General features: G+C 46.0%; 3 long non-coding RNA genes across 3 annotated transcripts in view; 1 reads left to right on the top strand and 2 right to left on the bottom strand.

Annotated features, from left to right (window-relative positions):
• Window positions 1-15,187, bottom strand: part of LOC138128123 (uncharacterized) — a 145,630-nt gene that overhangs the window by 48,461 nt on the left and 81,982 nt on the right. The window lies entirely within an intron of this gene.
• LOC138128312 (uncharacterized) lies at window positions 19-1,808 on the top strand. The gene is made up of 2 exons (XR_011158596.1): window positions 19-669; window positions 1,005-1,808. It is a non-coding gene; the product is annotated as an uncharacterized lncRNA (long non-coding RNA).
• Window positions 1,805-3,643, bottom strand: LOC138128311 (uncharacterized). The gene is made up of 2 exons (XR_011158595.1): window positions 2,745-3,643; window positions 1,805-2,679 (listed from the first exon to the last, which is right to left on the bottom strand). It is a non-coding gene; the product is annotated as an uncharacterized lncRNA (long non-coding RNA).

Here is a 15,187-nt window from a genome sequence, read left to right as displayed (position 1 = left end):
GGTCGTACTACGGACAATAGTGTGTTTGCGCATGGGGCGGTTTTACCTTATAAAAACCCGTGCTTATAGTTATAGTTATAAGAGGGCTTATAAGTATACGGTACAAGACAATTTTCACGCTATTTTATAAAATAACGAGGACCAATTAAAAAACGCGACGGTATATTTTCAAACCACGTGACCTTCGAACATCGAGGAGCCAACTTGACGGCACCCGAAGACACCAACTCTAACTCTTAAAAAATCAAAACATACCATGCCCAAGCATAACCTCCAAATGCATTCATTCACGATTCAACGTGTGCCGTGTTTCTACCTACCGTTCTATCGTTGTCTCTTGTCTCTGATTGTGCATATTAGGTGTTCTGTGTGTGTATCTGTGTTGTGTTTGTGTATCTGTGTTGTGTTTGTGTATCGTGAAAGTAAAATCAAATTTAGCATGCAGAACAATTTAAAACGTTGTTCCCAACGGGAATGGGAAAAAGAAAATCAACATGCATTAACGGCTGTGGAATCCACTCCTTCAAAACACAAAAGGTTTCGGTTTTCTGAAGTCGAACGAATTAAAGCGCTAAAAGAATTGTTTAATATTTTATGTGAGGATATTGTTACGACGGACGAGGAGTTGTGGGCAAATCTTCATTCGGTGTTATGCCATGACAGTGAAAGGTATGTCCTATTTAGGGCCGGTTTCATCAACGTGAGGGTAATTGTTAACTTTAGCTACTTGTGGAATTTTCGCGTTTTTTCTGTCCAGACATCCTTAGGGCGTCCTCCTACATTATTTCCCACCACTCAAACCTTGTGCAAATGTCTTCGTTTTTCTCTCTTGTTGTGTTTCAAGGTCGCGTCAATGTTTTAGTATGACTAAAGGGCAAGGAAAATTCATTTGCACAAGGTTTGATTGGTGGGAAACGATGTAGGACAGTTAATTTTAACAGGCGTTGGTGAAACTTGCCCCTAGAGATTTAATAACAAAACTAAATTTGTTAATGCATTTACAGATTCAAAAGCTGCAGTGTACGCCTTTTGAAAGATCACATGCTTGAGCAAGTAGCTAAATTTCGGAAATATGACTCTAAGGAAGCAACTGAGAGTGGAAAAGAGCGACTGAAAACTGAATGGGGAGACACCATGCGCCTAGTCCAAACAGTGTGGTGCAATTACGAACATATTGTGACAACAGCTGAAGAAATCAAGTCTGCTAAGGGTGGGCGTCCTAGAAAAGTAGTGTCACAAGAAAAAGCAGATGCAGCAGCAGCTCAGGCTATTCGACACGCAGCTTTACAAGCTGTGGAAGATATTGAAACCGTTCATGTTGATTATGTGGACGTCGATGAGGAGGATGTTAATGGAAGTTCATCCAGTTTAACCTCCTATGATGTGCCTGCTACTTCTCAAACTATTGATGTTCCGTATGAATTGCCAGCAGTGCCAACTGAATTCCATAGTTATGCACGCCCTGTCAATAATGCTGAAAAGCAAAATGTAGACGAAAGAAGGCATACTGCAAAAGCAAGAAAATCTAGAGGACAAAGTAGTGAGCTTTTCTCATTTTTGTCTGAAAAGGCTAGGTTAGAACAAAATGAGAAGAAAGAAGAACTACAGTTCAGAAAGATACAGCATGATGTCAGTACCAAACTTCAACAAGAAGAGATAGCCTATAAAAAAGCAAAACTTGAGTTTGATGAAAGAAAATGGAAAGAACTGGAAGAAGATCGCAAAGTCGAATGCAAAAGAAATGCAATTTTAAACACCTTTTTGGAGAATTTGCTCATGGGAAATTTGAATAAAAACACTTAAGTTCGTTTTCATTATTTTATATTTTATTCCTTCCTAAGATACAAAATAACACATACATACTCATGTGATTTTCTTCAATATGTTACTGAAAATATTCCAGAATATTGGGAGATTCAACATTGAAATAATGCGATGTTGTACTTCCATAAAAGCATGTGTGAGCATTAGTGAGTAACGTTGCGACGATATAAAATTTACCAACAGGCTGTAAAAATAGTTTTTGATTTTTCTTAAAATCGACAAAAGCAAATTGCTGAATAATTTTTCCAAAACTCCATTCTACGCATTGACGAACTTTCGACATTTGTTTATTAAATTCCTGCTGTTGTTCTGTCAAATGTACATTCGAAAATGGACGTATTAGTTGCCTTCTCAATGGGTAGCCTTCATCACCATACACACAAAATCGGTCACAATATAATCTTAGCTGTTCCATCATATGTGTATCCCTTAAGATAAATGCATCATGTCGTCTGCCCGGGTATGGGCTACTTAAATGTAAAATAATTCCATTTGGTAGGGTGATGGACTGAAATTTGAGACAATGAAATCTCTTATGTCCGCTATACATTTCCCGTTGCATTGAATTTGGCCTGCAGATTGCCCGCGCCGTCCCATCAATAAATCCAATACAATTAGTTAATGGAGCCCCTTTGGCGTGTACCAGTGTAGCAATTTCCTGCAGGTAATGTTCAGTTAACCATTTATTTTCTCTAAAATTTAACAATAATTTGCTCCATTTTATGTAAACAAAGTGACATATGTGCTTCAAAAGTTTACTCAGTGAAGAATATTGCAGGCCAAATTCATTTTGAAGGTCCTTCAATCTGTTCGGATACGCAAAACGTCGCAGAAGTAAACACAATCCTTCAACTCCTAATAATAAATAATATAAATAAGCAATACTACATATGTATATAAAATTTCTGTTTCATACACACCCCCGATCACATGACGATGTGGAGTTTCCCATCGCAGAGGCATTTGTAAAGCTGCATGCAGCCTTATGATGTCTTCTCTGTCAAATCGAAACATATGGCGAAAATTCTGTTGAGGTATTACATCAATATCGAATGATGCACAATTATACAATTGTTGTTTCTCTTCTAATTCATTCCTCAGTAATGTGATCATTAAATACTCCTCCACATCTTTAATACTGAGACATATTACAAGAATTTCCAACGTATTGTTGCTCATATTACTACTTTAATAATTTAAACAAATTAGAATTGTGTGTTTAACTTATTCCTTTAATTCTTTCTGGCTGTTTTATTATCGTAATCTCACTTTTTCTCGATGGTCATGTGTCACAACAGTCAAAATATAACGTTTGGTAATATAACGTAAAACACCGAGCGCAAACGCAAAAACAAAAGGTCGTTCTTATAATCATAATTTCTCCGTTATAGGTTTATAACTATAACGAAAAGTACCATGCACAAAGTCTCTAATAGGAACGGAAACCGTCGAAATCAGAGCACGTGCATTGGCAATAATTACCCTAGATAACATCACTAGAGACATCGAATTACTAATCACTGACCGTTGTGTTTTCGATGTTCACATCCTCATAGGCCAAAATTTTACAGAATTACCAGATGTATGTTACGCTAAATCAGATAATATTTTAACTTTCTTTGAAGAAAAAATTGTCAACAGCCTCACTGTCGATTTTAATAGTTACAATATAAATGTAGGCATTTCCGATGAGATTGTGATTGGCAACTTATTACAGTTATTAAATGAGTATTCCGTTTGTTTAGCCGAGGAGTTGCAAGATATAGGTATCATTCCCGATACGTACATGAAAATTGAATTGACATCATATAACCCTATAGCTTTACGACCTCGACGGTATCCGGAACCAGAACGTAACGAAATTCGAAAAATCGTCAATACACTCCTTAAGCACGGCATCATAAGGGAGTCTCGTTCCCCATATGCGTTTCAGGCAATGTTAGTCGAAAAGAAAACCGGTGATTGGCGTTTATGTGTGGATTTTCGCCCGTTGAATAAATTGACAATTAAAGACAAATATCCTATGCCATTAATTGAAGAGCAAATCAGTCGATTGGCAGGGTTTCACTGGTTCATTTCATTAGATCTTTTATCCGGTTATTACCAAATTCCCATGAACCCCGAATCCATTCCCTTAACTGCCTTTGTAACGCAAGACGGTCATTATGAGTTCTTAAGGATGCCGTTTGGACTGACTAACGCTCCAGCAGTGTTCCAGAGAACCCTTAATACGGCCCTGGGACAACTTCGATTTACTCATGTACTCGTTTACTTAGACGATGTACTTATCCCGGCGCATACAATAGAAACATGTTTAGAAATTCTTCGAAACGTCTTAGCAATTTTTAAGAGCAAAGGACTAACATTGCGCTTGTCCAAATGTGCCTTTTTAACAAAAGAAATCGAGTATTTAGGGCACGTAATTCAAAATTCGGAAATTCGACCCAGTGCACGCAAAACAGAAGCGGTACGTGACTTTCCAGCACCGAGTAATGTGCATGGGGTACGTCAGTTTCTGGGACTGACGGGATATTTTAGAAAATATATCCCTTTCTATGCGATAAAGGCCAAACCTCTGAGTTCCCTTCTTAAGACTGAAGCCGAATGGGTGTGGGGTAAAGAGCAAAATGATGCGTTTGAATCATTAAAGACTTCACTTATTTCGGGACCGGTTTTAACCTTGTTTGATGCAAGAAAAGAGACATTGGTTTGCACGGATGCTAGTCAACTGGGATTAGCTGGTCTTCTAATTCAAAAGAGCAACGGGGGCGAACAAGTAGTTGAATATTATAGTCGGACCACCAGACCAGCTGAACAACGTTATCATTCATTCGAACTAGAGACACTGGCCATTGTTGAGTCCGTGAAGAAATTCCGCCTGTATTTACTCGGAATTAAATTCAAAGTTGTGACCGACTGTGCAGCCGTTAAACAAGCGTTTCTCCGACAGGAGCTAAATCACAGGATTGGCAAATGGGTATTAGAATTAGGCGAGTATGATTTCGAGATTATACATCGCGGTAATCAACATATGCGTCATGCTGATGCTTTAAGCCGGAACCCTATCCAACAATTATGCGTAAACGCAATAGGTATAAAGGAAGACGATTGGTTGTTGGCAGCGCAAACAGCTGATTTGTATATCAGTCAAATAAAAGAGATTTTATTAAGCGGTGATCTGGAAGGTAACCGTGACGTTTTCCAATGTTACACCTTAAAGGGCGGGAAAGTTTATAAGTTGACATCCCGTGGCACACGTGGTCTTATACCTAAAGCGATCAGGTTTCAGTTACTACGCATCTATCATGATGATATGGGTCATGGGGGACAGGAGAGGACTTATGAATTAATATCTAAACAATTCTGGTTTAAGGGGATGAGGAAATTTGTCCATAAATACGTTCGAAACTGCCTAAATTGCGTGTTTTTCAAATCTCCGTCGGGTAAAAAGCCAGGGTTTCTGCATCCAATCCCTAAAGTCCCTAAACCATTTCATACAGTACACATAGACCACGTAGGTCCATTCTTACGAACGAAATCAGGCAATACACAAATCTTGGTTATTGTTGATGCGTTTACAAAATTTATACAGTTATATGCAATGAAAAGTACAAAGACAAGATATACCGTTGCAGCGTTGCGCGAATTAATCAAATCATTTGGAGTACCGAAGCGAATCATAAGCGATAGGGGAACTTCATTTACTTCAAATGAGTTTAAAGTATTTACAGATCAATTTGGTATCGCCCATCATTTGAATGCGGTAGGCATGCCAAGAGGAAATGGGCAAGTTGAACGATACAATCGTACCATTCTCAACTCCCTGGCTACAATGGGATGACAATTTGTTGAATATTCAGCTGGGATTGAATGGCAGCGTTAATTCAGCCATCGGAGTAACCCCAAGTGAAGCTCTCATGGGATTTCGGGTTATGCATACCGGTGCGCTGAATGATGCCCATGAAGTCGTCGACGTTACCAAGATTCGTGAGAAGATCATGTTGCAGACGAAGGAATACCAGTTACAACAAAAGAAGCGGTTTGACAGTAAACGCAAGGCACCGCCAACCTATACACAAGCTGATTTGGTAATGATCCGCGTGACGAGCAATCCAGCTACGGGTACCAGTCAAAAACTCTTACCAAAGTGGAGGGGGCCATTTCGAGTGACGCAAGTCCTGGAGAATGAGAGATACGAAGTTTCCGATATTCCAGGTGCGGTTCGATCCAGAGTCAAGTATGTGGCAGAGGCGGCAGCAGAGAATATGAAGCCTTGGGATTAATTTAACAAATGGGTTAATATATTATGTCTGTCAAAAGTCAGTCCGAGTTTAACTTTGGTGGAAATCGGATGTGTTTCGTTTGAACGAGAGCCAAACGTTTCCAACAACTCTTGCGCGTGATCGCGACGATTGTTACCGGGCGCTGTTCGCGTCCTGGTTTTGTTCGTCAGGATTCTGTTCTCCCATTGGCCGACCAAAGAGAGGGCTCCGTTCGCGTCGCGCTTGGGTTCAACTTTCCGATAAATAGTCGACGCCGGCCGAAACTCGGTCTCGAATGGTTCAACGGTAGCAGCAGTTCGAGTTTTACGCTTGTGAAGTTCGGACGTGTTTTCTGTGTTCTGTGTGAAAGCTGTGTTGTTACAGGGCGCTGTTCGCGTCCGGTTTTGTTCGACACTGTTCTGCTCTCCCACTGGCCGACCAATGAGAATCCTCCGTTTGCGTCGTGCTTTTGGCCCAACTTTCCGATAAATAGTCGACGCCGGCCGGAACTCGGTCACTTTCGTTTAAGCTTCAGACTTGAGCGTTTGTTTCTCCTCTCCTCTCCCTCAACCAAAAAAGACTGCGGCTCCGTAAAAGCGAGCTGGGCAAAAAGACGATGCTCTTCTTCGAGACATGCACTTCCTGAGATGGGGCCCAATCGGCACATCCTCCAGCCGCCGGCGTGGAAGCGACATCGGTCCCCTCATCTCGACACCGGCCCCGAAGATGGATTCGACAGCTCGACCTCTCCAGAGGGCCGGTGGTAACATAATGGCGCCTAACGTGGGGTTCTTCCGGCATTGCGCCCGGAGAGCTCATTTCTTCGACCGGTGTCAGGTCAAGAAGAAGACGCCGCGGGTCAGCTGTTCCCCAGCTGCCCAACATGCCCAGCTCCAGGACGGAGCCGAACCAGTCGACCAGAGGGAGAGGAGCCCCAGCACCACAACATCGGCATCACCGCCACACCACCACCAGCAGGAGTCCAGGTAGCGTCCATCGCTGTCTCCGGTCGCCGTTCGTCCCGACAGCCAGCCCAGACATCCCCATCTAGGAGTTGGTGAGTCGCCGGACCACCGCCGAGACGCCTGGCTCTCTCAACCCCCAGTCTGCACGTCGAGGGAGGATCCGTGAGGACGCCACCGTCCCCCAGCCGTCGGTCATCCCCACAAGGACGTCTCCGGGGCGGCTGAGTCCCCGAGCCCCCACAGCGTCACCGGTTTCCACGTCCGCCCGAAGGAGCCAACGGTTGGAACCAAAGCGCCCACGGACATCGACTTCGACGTGACAGAGACAGGTGGGTGCCCAGTTTGTGCGCGAGTCGCGGTTCGTGTCGGCTTTAACGTGCCGTCCGTGCACAGCGACAGCCTCTCGACAAAAGCACCGAGCCGACGATCGGGGGGCCCGATCACGAGGAACCCTGTCGCTGCGCTTCCCGCATCGTCGCCCAACGCCATCGAGGAGGTTGTCCACCAGGCCAGCTCCAGAGACCTAGAGAGGCCCGTCGTGATGTCGGACAACCTGCAGCCGCGACAGGCCCCACAAGATCGAGGATGACACGCCGCAACGCCCGAAGAACATCAGGGGCGCCAACGGGCCGGACGAAAAACATCGCGTCTGTGTTGTGTGTGCGTGTGTGTTGTTCAGTGTTGTGTTAGTCGTAAGTTAGCTGTAAGTTCGTTCATTGTTTGTTTTAGTTTTAAGTTGTTCATTAGTTTTAGGTTGTCATTTCTTTTTGTTTTTGTTGGTTTCGAGTTGTTGTCTTTTTGTATTTTGTGTGTGCAAATAAGTGACCCCGCAGTCAGTAGTCGTCATGAGTCACGACGAGACCCTCCGACCGGTACTGCCCACTGAGGGCAGTGCCACTCCCGCCTCGTCGATCACGGCGCCAACGGCTGTACTCCGAAGCGAAGAGTACAAGCCCACCTTCAGTGGCGACCCAGATGAAGACCCGGAGGACTTCATCAGCGAGGTCCAGGAGTTCTTCACCGCCCCAGGGAACGCGATCTTACCTGAACGGGTCAAAGCGAAGATCACCCATCGACAACTGCGTGGGCAAGCTGCTCGGGTGAACAAATTTTTCGCCACTCGAGACCGATGCCTCAGCGACCTGGAAACACGTCTGAGGGAGGAGTTCGGCGTGGAGGCCAACTTCACCAGTCTCTACCAGCAATTCCAAAGAGGGAACCTTGATTGGGAAGAGCCAGTGGAAGTGTTTTTCGCTAGGCAAGCAGCTCTCTACCAACGACTCTTCCCGGAAGCACCAGAAGCCAGGTTAGTGAAAGAACTCATCGGGCAGTTCCCACTCAGGCCCGACCCATTTTGGCCGGCCAAGGCCTCCGGAGTTTGGCGGACCTCCGACGCGCTGCTAAATAGGTTATCGCGTATCTGAAGCCAGCAGCCAAAAAGCATACCCAGGAAAACTGGCGCAGGACCGACGGGAGAACCTCACCGCGGTCCGAGCCAACCGCTTAAGCACCACCAAACCCTCACTTCCCCGGGTCGAGGTGTGTGGAGGTGGAAGAGGACGACCGGATGCTAGTGCCGATGAGGGCTCACAGCATCGAGAGGTCCTCAACGCCATTGACGTTCCCACACTCGCCGACGAGGTGAAGGCAGCACAACACGCTGACCCGGACTTTCCTGGCATCGTCGCCCGACTGCAACGAATCCTGGCGGATAGGATAGTTAGGTTTTAAATTGTTTCTTTATTTTGTTCGTTGTTTGTTTGTAAGCCCATTCTTGTTTCAATCACTCTTGTTCCATGCGATTCATTGTTTTGTGATGTATGTTTGACAATAAAGAGGACGGTCAGGACGCCGCCGGTCGTTTGACCGATGTTGGGTTCTCTGGGGGAGGGAGCGTGTTACCCCCGTGAGGGCGTGACATCGCTGAGTGGGCGGCGCTTAAGTGAGGACCCAACAGACGGTAAAAGCAACCACCGGCGGTCGCACTGGCAGTTGAGTCCAGGCAGTCAAAGTGTGAAGACGTGTTTTCTTTCACTCCTTCCGGCTCTTGTTAGAGCCAACTCCCAACAACAAAAAGGCGCAAATCTGACTCGTCGTCGACGATCCACCAGGTGCAAGCTTCCTCCTGTCACTCCGGAACATCACGGCCGTCTGGCCCCGAGCCCCGAGGTAACATGTGTCGACTCGGTGGATGTGTGTTCAGTCCTCGGTCGTCATCTGTTTCGTTTAAGAAAACGTACCAGTGCGAAAATCTGTCATTCGGATACCGACGTAACATTTGACGCCGACCGCACAGGCTGGGAAGGGCCCGTCAAAGGAAACAAGCGTCTACCTGACTCCAACAAAGGCTTTCCCCCGCTGAAGATTAGAAATTCTTTTGAGCCCCTCAACCGTGTCCCGGAGACAATGGATTCCGCAGCGGCGGGAACTAGCAGCAGGCCAATAGAGACTAGCAGCAAGCGCAGTGACGCCGGAAATACAAATAAAGAGAGACCACCACCACCAGTGATCATTCACGGCTTTGTTGAAAATTTTAATGATCTTGAACAAATGCTCCGTCGCAACATTGGAAAAAAGTACAGTATAAAATTCACGAGAAAAACACCACCATCTACACCCAAAACAAGGTAGATTGGAACAAGGTTAAAAACGTCTTATCACAAACCGAAACGAGTTACCACTCGTTCACCCATAAAGACCAGAAAACCCACGCATTTGTTCTACAAGGGCTGGGCCAAAACCCGTCAGTGGAGGAAGTGCAAAATGCCATCAAACAAGAGCATGATATCGAAACCATAAAAATGTACAAAATGAGGGGAACAAATCGCCCAAAATATTTAGTGATAACAGACAAAACTATTACACAGAACCAACTTGAAACGCAAGCCAGGACGTCTCACCTCGGACCCAGTGGAGAGTCTCCATCAACGGAGACTCCCAAAAAGGTCAAGCGGACCAACCCCCGGGTCCCTCAGACCAAGCCAACCCGACTCGCGCCCGCCAAAACAGTGGCGCAACAAAAGCCCCCGGCGGAAAACAAAATTCCGCCTGTGATCATCCGCGACGCGTCCAAATGGTCGTCGGTTTCAAGCGCGATGACCCAAAGGAAAATTGCCTTCTCAAAAGCCCAATCGTGCGTTGATGGCACCCGTGTCAATCCGGTGTCCTCCGACGATTTCCGTGCGCTGATCCACCTGCTCGAGGAGAGGAAAGTGCCCTTCCACTCTTTCACCCTCCCCGAAGAGAAAACACTCCGTGCCGTGTTCCGAACGGTGCCCGTCGAGATCAACCTCGACGACGTCAAGTCCGACCTGGTGAACTAAGGCCTGGCACCAATCAAGGTGACCAGGATGATTTCCACCAGGTCCAAAAAGCCCCTCCCCCTGATCCTGGTCGAGGTCCCAAAAGACCAGAAAAAAATCTTCCAATTGAGGTCGGTCTGCCACCTCTTGATTATCTTGATCATTCCTCGGATTGATGACCTCGAAAGTGTAGTCGGCGCTCTCGAGGACAAAATCAAATCCGCCATGATAGATTCAACTCGAATTCGGGTCGAGCCGCGACAAAAAGAGATTTTGCCACAATGGATCGTCGATTAATTCGTGCAAAAAATCGTGCCACGCGCCTTGCCTTTCGGACAGGTGACGCCCTCGACAGAACAGAGGCAAATCGGCTTGGCAACGAAGTCAAATACGCGCTCATCGATCATCGCTCTGATCGGTGGAAAACCAAACTCGAATCTCTCGCGACGGAGGACAACTCGATCTGGAGAATGGCGAAAGCGCTCCGTTCAAACAAAAAGCCACTTGCCCCCATTCAGGGTGCAAACGGACTCGTCTTCTCGGACGTGGATAAAGCGGAGGCGTTCTTTGACAGTTTGGAACAGCAATGCAGACCGAACGTCGTCGACGCCGACCCGGTCCACATCGAGGAGATCGAGAACCAAGTTCGTCTCATTCTTTCGAGACATGACGACACTCCCATCAAACCAGCTTCCCTTCGGAGATCAGAAAAACCATCAGGTCTCTGAAGAAGAAGAAAGCGCCCGGCCCCGATAACATCTCGAACACAGCGTTGAAATTGTTGCCGCCCAAAGTTGTCGTCGCTTTGACTGCAATTGTCAACGCCAGCCTCCGTCTCTGCCACTTTCCGTCCCGATGGAAAAGCGCGACAGTCATTTTCATTCCCAAGCCCGGGAAGAACTTCAAACTTCCCCCAAGTTATCGCGCCATCAGTCTTCTGTCAAGCATCGGAAAGGTTCTCGAAAAAGTCATTTTGACCCGGCTGGTCAAAGCGACAGATGAGAACTCCACAATTCCTGACGAACAGTTTGGGTTTCGCCCCAAGCACTCCACCGTGGATCAACTGATCAACGTCACCGAATTCATTGCGAATGAATTCGGTCAAAAGCAATCAACCGGCGCGATCTTCCTCGATGTGGCCAAAGCCTTCGACACTGACTGGCACGATGGACTTGTTTACAAGCTCCACGCCGCCGGCGTGCCCCTGGCGATGGTCAGATTATTGAACTCGTTCCTCAACCGCCGCGTCTTCCACGCAAAAATCGGACAGGTCCTCTCAACCCAACGCGAGATCCAAGCAGGTGTCACGCAGGGTTCGGTACTTTCACCGACTCTGTACGCAATCTTCACTGCCGACATTCCAAAACCCGACAACAAAAAAATCGCACTGTATGCAGACGACACTGCAATTCTAGTGCGCTCCTGGTCACCCAGAATCATTTCGCGAGATCTTCAATGCGCTGTGGAACGTCTGGAATCATGGTTTCGCATTTGGCGAATCGACGTGAATCCGGAAAAAAGCAACGCGATTCTTTTTACCAAGCGTCATCTCCGACCGGTCGGCGAAATCGCTATGTTCAACCCTGGACAACCGTCGTCAAATATCTCGGTGTCAAGTTCGACAACCATCTTACATTCATTCCCCAAGTCGAGCACGCGAAAACTCGCGCTCTAATCATTCGAGGACAACTTAATTCGCTGGTTTGTCGGCGAAGCAAGTTGTCCATCAAGAACAAAATCACAATCTACCGACAGATTGTCAGACCCGCCATGATGTACGGCTCTGTGGTGTGAGGAAACGTGTCTGACACGCAACTCCACAAACTGCAAGTCGTGCAGAATAAATTTCTCCGGGCAGCTTTTACTGCACCCTGGTTCATCAGTAATTCGCAACTTCATCGGGAAGCAAATCTTCCACTCATTATCGATTTACTGCTAAGTGTGGCGGGAAAATTCTTTGAGAATGCGGCCCAACACCCAAACCCACTTGTACGCGACGCCGTCGATTACGACGAACACCTGCCACTCCGCCACAAACGGCCGAAGTGTCTGCTCCTCCGACAGGACTGAAGTGCAACCACCACTTCCTGTCCCCCGCGATGTTTTGTCCGTTGCTTTTGTTTCAGAACTCCGCAGTAACGTGTAGCCTCTTCGAAGCAAACTATTAATTGAACTCTTCCGAGTATGTTTCAGATCACACACCAGGGCCATCTCCAGGTCAAAGGACCAGGTAAAAGTGTAAGCAAACCGGGTTTATTTTTATAGTCTCGTCTATAATTATTTTCTTGAGCGTTTCCCCCATTCTTCTTCGGCTCCGACGAGGGGTTTTTTCTGCAGTTTTTCCCCTCGTTGTAACGCATAAGCGGGAGCATTCCGTCGACGCCATCTGCAGCACCCTTTCTTCTCGCGATTTGTTTTTCCAACAACCCCCCCCCCCCCGTACTCTCGACCTGCTGGGTTCGCAACTGGAGACCGACCAGCAAGGGGGTACGGTAACTCGATACTTGACAAGTCTGTCACACAGCCCTACCATTTCACCCGTAGGTGCCTGCCAGTCAGGTTGGGGAAAGGTGAGTCTAGGACTCGAACCCCGTAAAACGTCAGACAAATTATTTAATTAACTCGGCGTGTTCCGTGTGTCATTCTGCCCTGTGCATCCGTGCGAGTCGGATGTATCCCAGTGCGGAACAAATTTTTTTTTATTTTTTTATTTCAACCGAAATAGTGTCGAGTGAGCATGAATGCTCGAAGCTCGGTACGCATACGGAAAAAAATTAAAATAAACGCAAAGAAAATCGTGAACCAGGTCCCACGTCTCCACCAACAATGGACCAACCTGAGAAGAAAAAGACCGCCGCCGAGGCCCTCAAAACCCCAACTACCCGGCTGAAGGCTCAACAAAATCCTGGTGAGTGGAAACCCAACCCCACAAACCGGCCCCCATCACACCAACCTCATCTTCAATAAATTCGCCCACTTCTTCTTCAGCGACAAAAATCCCCTCAACACAAGCAGACAACTTACTAATAACCACAATGGGATTAAAAAACATTTCCTCCCCACGGCATTGAGGGGTAACTTCCAAAAATCGCTGTAGACAGCCACCAACATCGTAATAACCCCCATCAACAGAAAAAACCCTGGACCCAACCCGTCTCAAAGAAACCAACTTTCTCGGTGGTAATCCGCAACATCTCGCTGGATATCACCCCCGACGACATCACAACCCTCTGCCCCTCACTATCAATAGTGAAGGCCTGGAGAATCATCTCCAGGAAAACAGACGGCCCCATGACCCTAATCAGGGACCTGACCACAAACAAAGACACCATCGATGACATGCTCATCAACGGTGTCGAACTCTTCGGCCGCACCAACCTCCAACCCTTCAACCCCAACCCCAATTCGTCCAACCGCAACAACAAAACCCGTCACCGTAGTCACCCACAGCACTCGGTGGCACCCTCTACGCAGTACTTCGCTCCTTGGTGCTCCGCCCCGACGACGCCCCGTCCTTGATAACAACAGCACCCGAAACAGAGTTATTGAAAGAAAGAAAACAGGAAACAATACATATATCTGGAGAAACTTCACGAAATATATTTTAAGAACCCGAAATATCATCCACAGCTTACAGTTTCAAGTAGACCAATATCGGAAGTATCGATGATGGTGTTTTCATTAGTAAAAAGGATAAGAAATCTTGTATGAAGAATCTGTGCTCAGGATCTGTTGCACGAAAAAGAATAGCTACAACTTTGACTGAAGCAAAACACAACAAACAAAAACATTATGAGGAAAAAATACAGCAAAAAATTATCCTCGAGTGGTTTCAGCATAATTTCGGGAAAGGAGAATAACATTTTTATTGTTTAACTGTTTAGTTCCTGTGCAGATGTTCCCAATCAAGATGCCAGAAAACCAAACATTATTTATAACTTTTATGAAGAACTGGGGGAAGTTATACAAAATTGGGAAGTGACGTTTACAGAGAAAGCGTGTTTTATGTTTAATTGCGACGACACTGGGTTTTGTTCTGATCCCAGTAGGCTTAAACCATTGGAGAGAAGGGAATCCCATTGGCTTTGTAAAGTATCTGGAGGTTTCGGATGGGACTCTAGCTCATTCCACATGTCTTGCAACTAAGAATTCCGAAAAATATTCCTGGCCAAACGGCTATTCTGATATATGATGGACGTATGACGTATATCAACTACAGAATCATAAAGGCCACAATGGAGAACAATATCCAGCTTGTGAAGCTTCTTCTTGCTCACCTATCTGGCAAATTACAATCACTGGATAAAACGATTTTTAAACCAGTTAAGGACGATTGGGAGAAGAGGTTAATCAGCTTCGCTAAAAAAATTAGAGAAAAGAGAGGTCGTGTCTTAAAGTGTAAGATCGTTGAGATGCTAGGAGCAATCTGGAAAACATCTATGAAACCTCAAAATACTGTGAAGGGATTTTCATCCACAGAAATATTCCCCTGTGATCCAACCAATGTTCCAGAATCTTTATTTGATCCGGTACAGCTAAACACCTATAAAAACAAAAGACTGGGTTTTGTTCTTTGGGACACCCAAAAAATCCACTAATAAGAAGGTGCTTACTAGAATATTTTTCCACATGGGAGTTTTATATTCAATTTCAGGGGCAGTTTTCGGCCTGATATTTTCTGCCCAGTCTTCATCACCATCATCTGATTCATCCCAAATAATAATACAAAGTTGCTGGGCTTTCTTGTCTTCTTAGTGGTTTTCAACTCTTTAGCACTTTATGTACTTCAATGGTTTCAGGCGCGGTATACCTTTCTTTCGTTTGATCATAATTG

Source organism: Tenebrio molitor, chromosome 4 (genome assembly GCF_963966145.1).
Source record: "Tenebrio molitor chromosome 4, icTenMoli1.1, whole genome shotgun sequence".
NCBI classification, from domain to species: domain Eukaryota; kingdom Metazoa; phylum Arthropoda; class Insecta; order Coleoptera; family Tenebrionidae; genus Tenebrio; species Tenebrio molitor.
This window is presented reverse-complemented; position numbering and strand designations above follow the sequence as displayed.